Below are 12,939 nucleotides of genomic sequence, written 5' to 3'. Positions count from 1 at the left end.
AGTTAAATAAATAAAAAAAACTAGCAGCTGGTTAGCACGAAAGCTAGTTAACACATACTAACTGGGCTGATTGGCAGTTGTAAATAAGAATTTGTTCTTAACTGACTTGCCTGGTAAAATAAAAGATATAGCTAGCTAGGTTGCAAACACAGCTTATGATATTATGGGGTGAGAGGGTATGCAACATGGTGAGTGAAGTGAGCCACTAACTAATGTTCATTTTTACTTTGTAGAAGATCGCAAGAGACCAGTAGAAATGTCAGAATGTGCAAGCGAAGAAAGGATAGAGGAATAAGTGAGAAAGTAAAGAACCCGCATTATGTGGAAGAAGCAGAAAATACAACTCAAAAGGCATGCTTAGTTGTGAAGTTGACTAGCTATAGCTAGCTCTTTGCTCTTTGTTACTCTACCAGAGTATCACAGAAAAAGAAGAGAGCTGAGTCTGAAGAAAAAAAAACATCAGGCAGAACTAATGACCAGTGTATCACGTCAAGTAAGTTTCTAACACTTTGTAGCATTAGTTGTGCAATTTAAGTTGATGCTTTAAAGGTGAATTTAACCATGTCTCACCTACTTTATGTACTAATATTAGCATTACACTTTGTGTCATATAAATCTGATTTCTCCTCAACACAACCAAATACATTTAAAAAAGTTATGTGGTTAATAATTAGGTCTGAAACACCTCCAAAAATATGTCCCCTATTCATGTCTAAATTTGTAAGTTGTACAAAGAATCTTTGTCCTTCCAGGCCAGACCGCAGTGACCTCACCTTAGTGTCAAAACAGGAAATGCAAATGCAGCTAACCACTGCAAACTTTCAAATATGGATCTCAAAAGAGAAAATGCAACACTCAGACAATCTCTCTCCATGATTGAAGGTAAGCTTTCCTGTTTGTGGATGCTCCCACTGAATATTCCCACCCTGCATGCAAGTCCAGGTTTAGTTGTGTATATACCCATAGATACTGTGATTAGGTTCAGTTGTAGGTGTATCTGTGAATAGGTACAGTTGTATAGTGTCTACCAATCTATTAGTTGATTGCATACAAGTGTAATGATAGCACATTATGTTCTATATTTTCAGAGTTGCCAGGTTTGCTCCAGGAGGTGAAAAACCTAAAGAGGGAGAGAATGAGATACAATTTCAAAGGGTGTGTGTGTTTGGTTTAAGCTTGATGATCAGAATATGAGGAGTAGAGATTGAGAGTAGGAAAGATTATTAGAAGTTGGAAGGATGTAGTTGAATGAATCTGTATTCACTTTCTCTAACTGTCTGTCATTCTGTGTGTTCCCAGACATGGCTGGTGGTTTGAGACCCATCCCCAAATCTCACAATGGTGAGAGGAAAAACTGTTTCTAACGGTGTGTGTGTTATAGATTGTTGTTGGTTGATGATCAGAATATGAGGAGTAGAGATTGAGAGTAGGGGGGATGATTAGAAGATGTAAGGAGGTGGTTGAATTAATCTGTATTAAATCTCTTTAACTGTCTGTCATACTGTGTGTTCCCAGACATCATGGCTGGTGAATCCACACCCTTCCTCCAACCCCAAAAGCAGCACTCCAAGACATAGCCATCACAACCCTACCAGACATTATGGTAGGGTGACTTCAAACCTTGAGCTGTAAAGCGGGGATGCAAACTAGTCACAATTTGAATACAAAAGCAGGTGTATTAACATTGTAACAATACAGCAAGCAGAAAAATACTGTATGCATGTGCAGTTTTGCTTAATTTAATGTAAATGTTTATTGCATATTGTAGTACAATGATAATTTGTCTTATAAGTGTTTTAATTTATAGAGCGCCATATCGGATTATGCAAAACATATTCACAAAACTATTTCTCGTTAACTACTAAAACTATCTAACGGAGTACAGCAAGCAAACAACTTGAGTCGTTGCGGAAAGGACTACGAGAGTGGTTTTATAATTCAAATACATTTACTTACTTAAAGGGGTGGTTTATCGAAAAATAATTTTAACCTCATTAGAACAAAAAAATCCAACATTTACGATTGTATCTAGAATGTATGAAAAACTATATGTATGTCACGTCCTGGCCAGTATAAGGGTTAATTAGTATTGTAGTTTGGTCAGGACGTGACAGAGGGTATTTGTTTTATGTGGTTCAGGGTGGTGTGTTTGGTTAAAGGGTGTTTGATTTAGTATTTCCGGGGTTTTGGTTTATAGTCTATGTTTATGTATTTCTATGTGTAGTCTGGTGAGTGTGTTTCTATGTTGTGTTGATTGGGGTTGGGACTCTCAGTTGAAGGCAGGTGTTGTCTATCTGCCTTTGATTGAGAGTCCCATATATTAGGGTGTGTTTGTGGTTGTTATTTGTGGGTGATTGTTCTGTGTGTAAGCTGTATGCGTTACCAGACTGTTTGTAGTTGTTCGTTCGTTTCGTTTTGTTATTTTGTATGTTCATTTTTGTAGTTAATAAAAATCAAGATGAGCATACACGTACCTGCTGCGTTTTGGTCCTCATTCACCGACGACAACCGTGACAATGCATTTATCCTCACTTATGCGACAAATGTTGTTTCGTCATTGAATTGCCCCAAAACAATCTGTTTTGCTTTAAAACATGTTACAAAAATCGACCTGCTAGAGGTAATATTTTCTTCAGTTTGTGTTATCTGGTTGATACTCTTCCTCTTGATTCAAAGATTTGTATGTAAGTTCTCAATCTGACTCGGTGCGAATTAATCAAAAATTACTTCCTGGATTTTAATGAAAAATTACTGATATCATTGGGAAATATTAGGCTAGGTAAATATTTTACCAAAGTAATCTTAGTGAGATTTTAACTGCAAGGGCTGTTGCAGTGATTGGAGGCACCTTTGGTGTCTTTTGAAGGTATTGAGGATCAACTTTGACATTAAATAGGGTTTCTATGGGAGAGGGAGAAGTAGAATTTGTTGATGAGCTAAACTAAATACTGATTCAACCAACCTAAAAACTGTCTCTGGTGAAGGCTAATGCCTAGGAAAATGTTCTAGTGAGATTAAACAGATTTTTTTGATGAACCACCCATTTAACATAGTTGATGAAAACATTAAACAAGGCAATATAACAGTTTACATTTCAAGATAATACTTTATGAACAAGCATTTATCTGAGCATGAATCTGAGAGGAAGGCAGAGAACATATGTTTGACTAAGTCCAAAACTCAATTCTAATATACTGTACTTAGAAAGGGGGAGAAAGACAGAAAGGGAGAGTGACAAAGCGAGGGAGACAGAGAGAGAAAGAAGGAGATAAGAGTTGTATAGTTACCACTAGTGCTGGGGATAGGACTACATCCATCATCAATGGCGACGACGTGACAATGATGTAAATAATCTATTCATATTTGTGTTCGGTAAAGTCGGAATATTGGTAGCAATAATGGTTTTGTCCGAATACTCGGCACACCCCTATTAAAGACATACTGGGGAGATGATTGCACTAAGAAGACAAGGGTTTTTTAGAACAGGTGCACACAAACTGGAAGTCAGAGCAAATACTTATATTAAAATACTGTATTGATTTCAGATATAAATGTTTTAAATATTCTAATATCATGCAAAAAAACATTGTTTCTGTCCATCACAAAGGAAAGTTTGAATACATAGTTGATAGCTACTACAGTACTGTGCGAATAGCAAAATCATGTGTAACTGGCTTATGTCTGTTATTGTTTTATGATGTTTTACAGGTGGAACTGGCATAGGGTGTTAAACTCCAGGTGAACATTATCGCTCGACTGAGCAAAGAACCATCAAAGTGCATTTCTGAGCTCATGACAGCTCTGTTTCCCAGAGAGGTGATGGCCGTCTCTTTGTTGACAGGGGAAAAATGTAATGCATTACGGGACAAGGAGGCACAGAAACAGCTGTGCCCAACCAAAGTGTCTGCCATTTGCAGTAAGTTGCTTAATAATTTTTTACAATAAATACTGTACATGTATAATACATGTACATGTATAATACATGTATAATTATGAAAGATAAGACTTTTACTTTAAAATACGGCAGAACTACTAGTACTGTAAATGGCCAAAAGGGGGTTTTGTAGTTTATTTAATTTAATTATTACAAGCGTGTGAATGTATGTGTGTAACCTGATTTCAGGTCTATTAGTTTGTGTCAAGACTGTTGATTAATTTGGGGTTAGGCAGGCTATTCTGTACTCAAAGCAAATTTGTTAAAACCGTCTTCTTTTTTCCCACAGCCTTTTAATTAGGCGAAACCAGATGGAGGAGAAGGATGTCTTTAAAATAATTTAATTGAAGCTTGAATCGAAATTGCTTAAGAAGTTCAAGATTTAGGTTTAAAACTGCTTTTTTTTACTCAAAGGGAGTAACTTGGAGGCTAAGGCCTAACCTTTTGATTTGTTAACTCAGTGAAAAAGTATTAAAATTGATAATCTTTCAAATATAATGTCCTCGTATCTGTCAACTTTTTAATGTACACTGAACAAAAACATTTCAAAAGTCTACTATAGTTATTGCTGTAGTATCACTATACGATTGTTATAATATTACCATAAGATATACCATTAGTATATCTTTGTAAATTGGTATAGTAATGTATAATATTAGTTATTGCTATAGTATCACTATAAGAAGATGTTATAGTATTCCTTTAAGATAACTATAGTTATTCTATACTATGTCTGAATTTACCATAAGAATACTATAGAATTTGTTAAAAGTTTTTCTGTGATATTTCTATAATATTCTTCTATAGTAATCTTATAGGATCACTATAATATTGCTATAGTTATTGCTATATTATTACTATAAGATTGCTGTAGTTATTATATAGTATGTCCAAATTTACCACAAGAATACTATACGTTTTTTTTGTGATATTTATATAATACTTTTTTATATTAATCCTATGGTGTAAGTAACTCTTCCCACAATCAAAACAGTGGTGAGATTTCGTAAGTAACTCTTCCCACAATCAAAACAGTGGTGAGATTTCCCTCCTGTGTGTACTCACTGGTGTATTTTAAGTTCTGATGAAGATTTGCAACGTTTTCCACAGTCGTAAGGGTGAGATCGATCATCTCGAAAACTAAAGCAGATACTGTAATTTGTTACGGCCCACCACACATGAATATCAATATTAGCTTTGCGTCCCTTTTTCAGGACCCTGTCTTTCAAAGATAATTCTTAAAAATCCAAATAACTTCACAGATCTTCATTGTAAAGGGTTTAAACACTGTTTCCCATGCTTGTTCAATGAATCATAAACAATTAATGAACATGCACCTGTGGAACGGTCATTAAGACACTAACAGCTTACAGACGGTAGGCAATTAAGGTCACCGTTTTGAAAACTTAGGACACTAAAGAGGTCTTTCTACTGACTGAAAAACACCAAAAGAAAGATGCCCAGGGTCCCTGCTCATCTGCGTGAATGTGCCTTAGGCATGCTGTAAGGAGGCATGAGGACTGCAGATGTGGCCAGGGCAATAAATTGCAACGTCCATACTGTGAGACGCCTATGACAGCGCTACAGGGAGACAGGAGGGACAGCTGATCGTCCTCGCAGTGGCAGACCACGTGTAACAACACCTGCACAGGATCGGTACATCCAAACATCACACCTGCAGGACAGGTACAGGATGGAAACAACAACTGCCCGAGTTACACCAGGAAGGCACAATTCCTCCATCAGTGCTCAGACTATGCAATAGGCTGAGAGAGGCTGGACTGAGGGCTTGTAGGCCTGTTGTAAGGCAGGTCCTCACCAGACGTCATCGGCAACAACGTCGGCTATGGGCACAAACCCACCGTCGCTGGACCAGACAGTACTGGCAAAAAGAGCGCTTCACTGACAAGTCGCGGTTTTGTCTCACCAGGGGTGATGTTCGGATTCGCGTTTATCATCGAAGGCATGATTATTACACCAAGGCCTGTAATCTGATGCGGGATCGATTTGGAGGTGGAGGGTCCGTCATGGTCTTGGGCGGTGTGTCACAGCATCATCGGACTGAGCTTGTTGTCATTGCAGGCAATCTCAACGCTGTGTGTTACAGGGAAGACATCCTCCTCCCTCATGTGGTACCCTTCTTGCAGGCTCATCCTGACATGACCCTCCAGCATGTCAATGCCACCAGCCATACTGCTCGTTCTGTGCGTGATTACCTGCAAGACAGGAATGTCAGTGTTCTGCCATGGCCAGCGAAGAGCCTAGATCTCAATCCCATTGAGCACGTCTGGGACCTGTTAGATCAGAGGGTGAGGGCTAGGGCCATTCCCCCCAGAAATGTCTGGGAACTTGCAGGTGCCTTGGTGGAAGAGCGAGGTAACATCTCACAGCAAGAACTGGCAAATCTGGTGCAGTCCATGAGGAGGAGATGCACTGCAGTGCTTAATGCAGCTGGTGGCCACATCAGATACTGACTGTTACTTTTGATTTTGACCCCCCTTTGTTCAGGGACACATTATTCAATTTCTGTTAGTCACATGTCTGTGGAACTTGTTTGGCTTATGTCTCAGTTGTTTATTCTTGTTATGTTCATATAAATATTTACACGTTAAGTTTGCTGAAAATAAACACAGTTAACAGTGAGAGGACGTTTCTTTTTCTGCTGAGTTTAGTATTATATGGACAGAGTGGCCCTGATCCTAGATCAGAATTCCTACTCTGATGGTAAATTCTCTCTCCCTCATCCTTTCAATAACTTCAGTCGGACCCCCTGGTCAATGATTAGTAGATATGGGTGAGTGGACATACATCTGGGACTAGCCTAGAGGACTGGGCAGGACTGATTTCTTCCTCCCTCCCGCCTGCATTTGCAGTTTTCTGTCTGACTCCCTCCCGCTACCGCAATGTTATTTTAGGCATATGTGACGCAGCTCACTTGCCAGCCATGGTGCCATCAATTTTGCGCCCTATAGGCAATATGAACATTTGCAAAAAATACCCTGAGAAATAGCCTAGGTTAAATTACCTGAGATTCTCACGTGGTCCATTATATTAAGCTATCGGTATTACTGGGCTGTAGCAGCCAATATGGTAGACTTGCACTTTTTCACTTTGGCAATTTTTATAGCCTACCTTTTAGGATTGGGACAATTTTCAGAATGAGACAAATATGGGTGATCAATATTTATTTCTAGGCAATGCAGTAAGCTAATTAGCTAGCTACTACCATAGCCAGTTCAGCTCTAGCTATCTGTCAGATAGCGATATGAGGTGACAATTATTACTATCTAACAGCTGTTGTTTGTGTGGAAATGTTTTGTAGCCTTTGCTTTGTCCCATTTCAACAGAAATAAATGAACTTGGCTAACTTTCGCCAGTTGATGTGCCGTTCAAGAGAGAGCTGGCCAAAAGTTGGCTAACGTTAGCTATTATTTTTGCTTCAATCACACTAGACCTGAATCAAACGATGAAACCAGCGGCCAAACAATTGAAGACTGATAATCTGATATTCAAAAAATAATAATAAAAATAAAAAGTGATGCAGGCAGTCTCATGAGTTTTTATTAGAGTCAGTATAGCAATGTTTATTTAACTAAATAAAATCAGTTAAGAACAAATTCTTATTTTAAATGACAGCCTAGGACCAGTGGGTTAACTACCTTGTTCAGGGGCAGAATTCAAATCAGCTCTGGGATTTGAACTTGCAACCTTTCAGTTACTAGTCGAACGCTCTAGCCATTAGGCTACGCTGCAGCCCCAATGAATTGTCATTAATATGTCAGTTTCTCAAGCTAATTCCATAGCTGCTTTTCACACTCACACAAATAAACAGCTCTACAGGCTAAATTGTCATGGTGCATAGTCAGTACACAACACTGCTCATTAGGGTCAGATGGTGACAGGTATCAAGGCAGGGTCAGACAGCCAGGGAATACCAGTCTATGGAGCTCAGGTGAATTTTGCAGTATATTATAACAATATCAGTGAATGATACAAAGTCCCATGTTGAGGTGATGGGTAGACCTACAGTACAGGGCAGCGGTTTAAGCTGAAAGGTACAGTCTGGGATCTGGGAATAATGTTAATTTTATTGAACCATTGATTCTATTCTTGGATAATATAAAGTATACATGTACACCAAGGTAATTCTTTGTCATGCCTCATCTTAGGAGGATCAGATTGTGACAGGGGTCTCAGCAGGGTCAGGTAGCCAGGGAAAACCAGTCTATGACGGCGCTGAGGTGAATTTTTGCAGATAAAACACTTTATTCTCTCTGTGCAAACACTAGACAAGCAAGATGCTTCAGAGATTGAAACTATTTGCAGGCTGTCTGACAAACCTCCAAAGTTGATTTCCAAACTGTATCAAGGGTTGATGGAGGCTTTACAAAACATGTAAAACTAAAATGTGAGGAAAACTAGAAGCTATTGATGATGATGAATATACAGATATGTTTGAATGCCAAGTCATGTTCATATAATCTCAGACATAAACTACTGCAGTTTTAAGACCATCCATAGATCGTACTATATGCCAGTGAAACTGAATAACATGCACTCAGAAATGTATTTCCTCTGCTGGAGGTGTAAAACACAAAAGGGGACATATTTGCATATGTTATGGTCTGAAGGCTGGCTGAATTATGACAAATAGTATGTTCTTTTACCTCAGCATGTCTACAGATTATCCCTTCTCTCTGTTTTTGTTTGCTTGGAAATGTTGATAATGGAGACTTATAAGAAGAAACTGTAACCAAGCATTTATATCGGCTAAGAAATGCATTGACATTAATTGTAAGGTTGATTATCCTCCCACAATGGCACAAAGGACGGCAGAAATGTAAAATGTATCACTAGATTTGATTTATTACAAGATTAACGGTATACTTTGCAACTTTCATAAGGTCTGGATGCCTTATATGGAATACAGTATAACTAAAGGAGTCTGTATTGAAAACATGCCCACGTCAGGGGAGATACCTATTTAGGCTGGGCTGCTCAGTACGAGTCCTGGGACTCTGCTGTCCTGTGGGTTGTCACTCTGGCCTTGGCCTAACACACCCAAAACCAATTATGAATATTTCACTGAGAACTTAAAGCTTAGTGGAGTGTGTTGGATTGGGGCGCTTCAGGGTAGTGGACCCCTAGGGACAGAACGGGGCGACCCAACTATATTGTGTGCATGTAAAAAGAGCTCTGTTGGTTAAAGGTGCAACACAATATTGATTATTTGAATTCGTTAAGTCCTATCAATCATTTAAACATATTTAATAATGATATCTTACCTAGCTTGACGACCTTCAGCATTTTTTATTATTTTATTTGTTCTAAATAGAGAAGGCTAGAAGGGCCATGGGTCATTTGGACTGTGTAGAAATGGAAGAAATGAGCTTTAGATGCCCAAAAGATTTCTGGAGGAGACCCAGACCCCACGCCAGGTTATGTCCCCCACCCACACACTTCTAAAACCAATGTTGCGCCCCTGGGTAGGATACTGAAGTTGAAGCAGCGAATTCTGAGTGTGTGTGAATAATGCAACAAAGATGACCGTTTCCAAATTATCTGCGGGACAACAAAAATATTTTCATCCCAAAGTTGTTTGTCTGACCACCTGCTCCCACCCGCAACATGAAAAATGCCGGCCGCACCGCGATGATCTCTGTTGGGACCCGCAGGTCCTCTCCCGTCGCCGAGGCCAGGAATAGTCCTTCAGCCGAAGTAGAAGATAAGTTCATCGCTATGCAATACTGACCGAGGTAGCCTATGCTTTGAGTAGCAACAGACTGACTGACAGGCAGTCAGGCAGAGACACACACACTCACATTTGACTTGACCTTATATTGACAGCACTCTACTCCCAGATCCCCCCCTCAACCTTTCTCTCCCATTAACCTCCCCCTGTCTCCACCCTAGGTGCCACGTGGTCTCCCATCTCTTTCATAGCTGGACCCCGCCACATAAATCCTCTTTGTCAAGACAGGTAAATTAAGAGCTACACTCTGGCCTGGCTTTGGCTTCAAGGTGGGTCACAGTTACAATCCCCTTTGCTTCCACCCACCTCAATTATCTACTAGGGTCTTCACATTCTTCTTGAGGCGCTCATATTACTTTCTATATTATAGGGTACGAAGCATGTGTTTTTACTCACCAATGTAACAAGACAGTGTGGTCAAAGACTTGGTAACTTAGTTGTAGTCACTATCTGGTTACCTATTACATATTTATTAACTTATTTCTGGATATCTTTTAAGCTACCCACAATGCACTATTTCTCAATGTCACATGGATGACAAAAGTATGTGGACACCCCTTCAAATTAGTGGATTCAGCTATTTCAGCCACACTTGTTGCTGATAAAATCGAGCACAGAGCCATGCAATCTCCATAAACAAACATTGGAGGTAGAATGGTCTTACTGAAGAGCTCAGTGACTTTCAACGTGGCATTGTCATAGGATCCCACATTTCCAACCCTGCTAGAGCTGCCCCGAACTGTAAGGGCTGTTATTGTGAATTGGAAACGTCTAGGACCAAGAACGGCTCAGCCGCGAAGTGATACGCGACACAAGCTCACAGAACGGGAACGTTGAGTGCTGAAACGCATAGCGCGTACAAAATCGTCTGTCCTCAGTTGCAACACTCACTACCGAGTTCCAAACTGCCTTTGGAAGCAACGCCTTCACAAGAACTGTTCGCCGGGAGCTTCATGAAATGGGTTTCCATGGCCGAGCATCCGCACACAAGCCTAAGATCACCATGCGCAATGCCAAGCGTCGGCTAAAGTGGTGTAAAGCTCGCCGCCATTGGACTCTGGAGGAAGCGCGTTATCTGGAGTGATTAATCACGCTTCACCATCTGGCAGTCCAACAGATTAATCTGGGTATGGCGGATGCCAGGAGAAAAGTTTGGTGGAGTATGAATAATGTTCTGGGCTGTTTTTCATAGTTCAGGCCCCTTAGTTCCAGTGAAGAGAACTCTTAACGCTACAGCGTACAAAGACATTCTAGATGATTCTGTTCTTCCAACTTTGTGGCAACAGTTTGGGAAGGCCCTTTCCGGTTTCAGCATGACAATGCCCCTGTTCACAAAGCGAGGTCCATACAAAAATGTTTTGTCAAGATGAGTGTGGAAAAACTTGACTGGCCTGCACAGAGTCCTGACCTCAACCCCATCAAACCCCTTTGGGATGAATTGGAACACCGACTTCGAGCCAGGCCTAATCGTCCAACATCAGTGCCCGACCTCACTAATGCTCTTGTGACTTAATGGAAGCAAATCCCCACAGCAATGTTCCAACATCTAGTGGAAAGTCTTCCCAGAAGAGTGGAGGCTGTTATAGCAGCAAAGGTGGGACCAACTCCATATTATTGCCCATGATTTTGGAATGAAATGTTCGATGAGCAGGTGTCCACCAGTGGAGGCTCCCCAGAGGAGGAAGGTGAGGACCATCCTCCTCATTGACTTTCATAAAAATAAAAATAGTGAAACATTAAAATGTTTATCCTTTTTAGATAAAACAATACTAAATATATTCACATCACCAAATAATTAATAAAAACACTGTTTTGCAATGAAGGTCTACAGCATCCTCAGCAGCACTCTGTAGAGTAGCACCATGGTGTAGCCGGAGGACAGCTAGTTTCTGTCCTCTGGGTACATTGACTTCAATACAAAACTTAGAAGGTTCATGGTTGTCACCCCCTTCCATTGACTTACACAGTAATTATCACAACTTCCGGAGGACGTCCTCCAAATTATATACTACGAAGAGCTCTTGCAGCATGAACTGACATGTTGTCCACCCAATCAATGGATCAGAGGATGAATTTAGTACTGAAAGCATAAGCTACAGCTAGCTAGCACTGCAGTGCATAAAATGTGACTCAAAGAGAAAGACAATAGTTGAGAAGTTTTGAATAAATTAATTCCTTTCAAAATTAAGGAGAAGCAAGAGAGAGAGGGAGAAAGAGAGCTAGCTATATTTCGTAGAATATATTTTTTCACTTTCACTTACTTAACTATTGTCAAATTCAGCTAGCTAGTTTAGCCTACTGAAACACCCGGCTCCAACAGAGAGGGATGTTATGTTAGCTAGCTGACTATGGATATCCAACAGTGGAACTCTTCCAAGTCAAGGTAAGCTTTTGGCTTTATTCATTTATTGCCACCGGGGCCTGCTGGTGCAACTGCTAAACTGATTGCGTCTAATTACACTGTTGTGCATGATTGTAGCGGGTTTACTAACGCCTTAGTTCTAGTAGCTATGCCTATGTTGACTATGACGTGACAACGAAATAAGCTGTATGTAGCAGTTAGCAGTAATGATATGAAGGTTTGGCTTGGAAAGGTTTATTCACCTGGTCACAGACAGCTGATGTGTTCTGTACTGAAGTCCACAAGTGAAGGGAAAAGGTGAGAGGAGGAGAGTGCATAGATAAATGAGAGAAGGAATTATATATACAACGAGCGGTTTGTATGTGTCTGGTATGAAAGTGAACTGTGTTTGCGTGTGATCAGGGGTGTATTCATTGCGCCGATTCTGTTGAAAAACGTTTCTTAAATGGAAGCAAATGGAAAGAAACGGGGGTAAACATATCTGAATTTGTCCAATAGAAACTCTCATTTGCAACTGTTGGAGTAATGATTACACCCTATATCAGCTAGATGCAGGCAAGAGTATGCAAGGCGGTATTGAATGTGTCTGTCACCTTGATTACTCAGAATTCTCTTGACCTGTGCAGCTACGTTGTAAACTTTCATTCATAGGCTAGGTTGTAGCAACCTCATGATGGGTACAGGGAAAATTTGAGTATCATGTAGTAGCCTAAACCTATCTATGTTACATTGAGCTGAGTGAATGTAATCTGAATGACAGTCATCCAATATGCTGTAATAGAAATGAGGCCATGTTTAAAAAATAAAAAAAAAGATCATCCTCCCTCATCTTAAACGGCACCGACCGCCACTGGTGAACTCATACTTATGGTCATCTAGTGTTGCTCAAGC

At 40.1% G+C, this 12,939-nt stretch overlaps 1 long non-coding RNA gene across 2 annotated transcripts; it reads left to right on the top strand.

Moving 5' to 3' along the window:
- The first annotated feature begins 335 nt into the window (after positions 1-335).
- Positions 336-4,432, top strand: LOC115158161 (uncharacterized). 2 transcript variants are annotated; one of them, XR_003868635.1, is made up of 7 exons: positions 336-493; positions 753-882; positions 1,089-1,155; positions 1,300-1,341; positions 1,516-1,603; positions 3,709-3,916; positions 4,224-4,432. It is a non-coding gene; the product is annotated as an uncharacterized LOC115158161 (long non-coding RNA). The 2 variants fall into 2 exon arrangements; XR_003868634.1 differs by having other exon boundaries at positions 1,089-1,366.
- The last annotated feature ends 8,507 nt before the right edge of the window (positions 4,433-12,939 follow it).

Source organism: Salmo trutta, chromosome 22 (assembly GCF_901001165.1).
Source record: "Salmo trutta chromosome 22, fSalTru1.1, whole genome shotgun sequence".
Taxonomy (NCBI): Eukaryota; Metazoa; Chordata; class Actinopteri; order Salmoniformes; family Salmonidae; genus Salmo; species Salmo trutta.
Note: the sequence above shows the minus strand (reverse complement) of the source record. Positions and strands in the feature narration are given on the sequence as shown.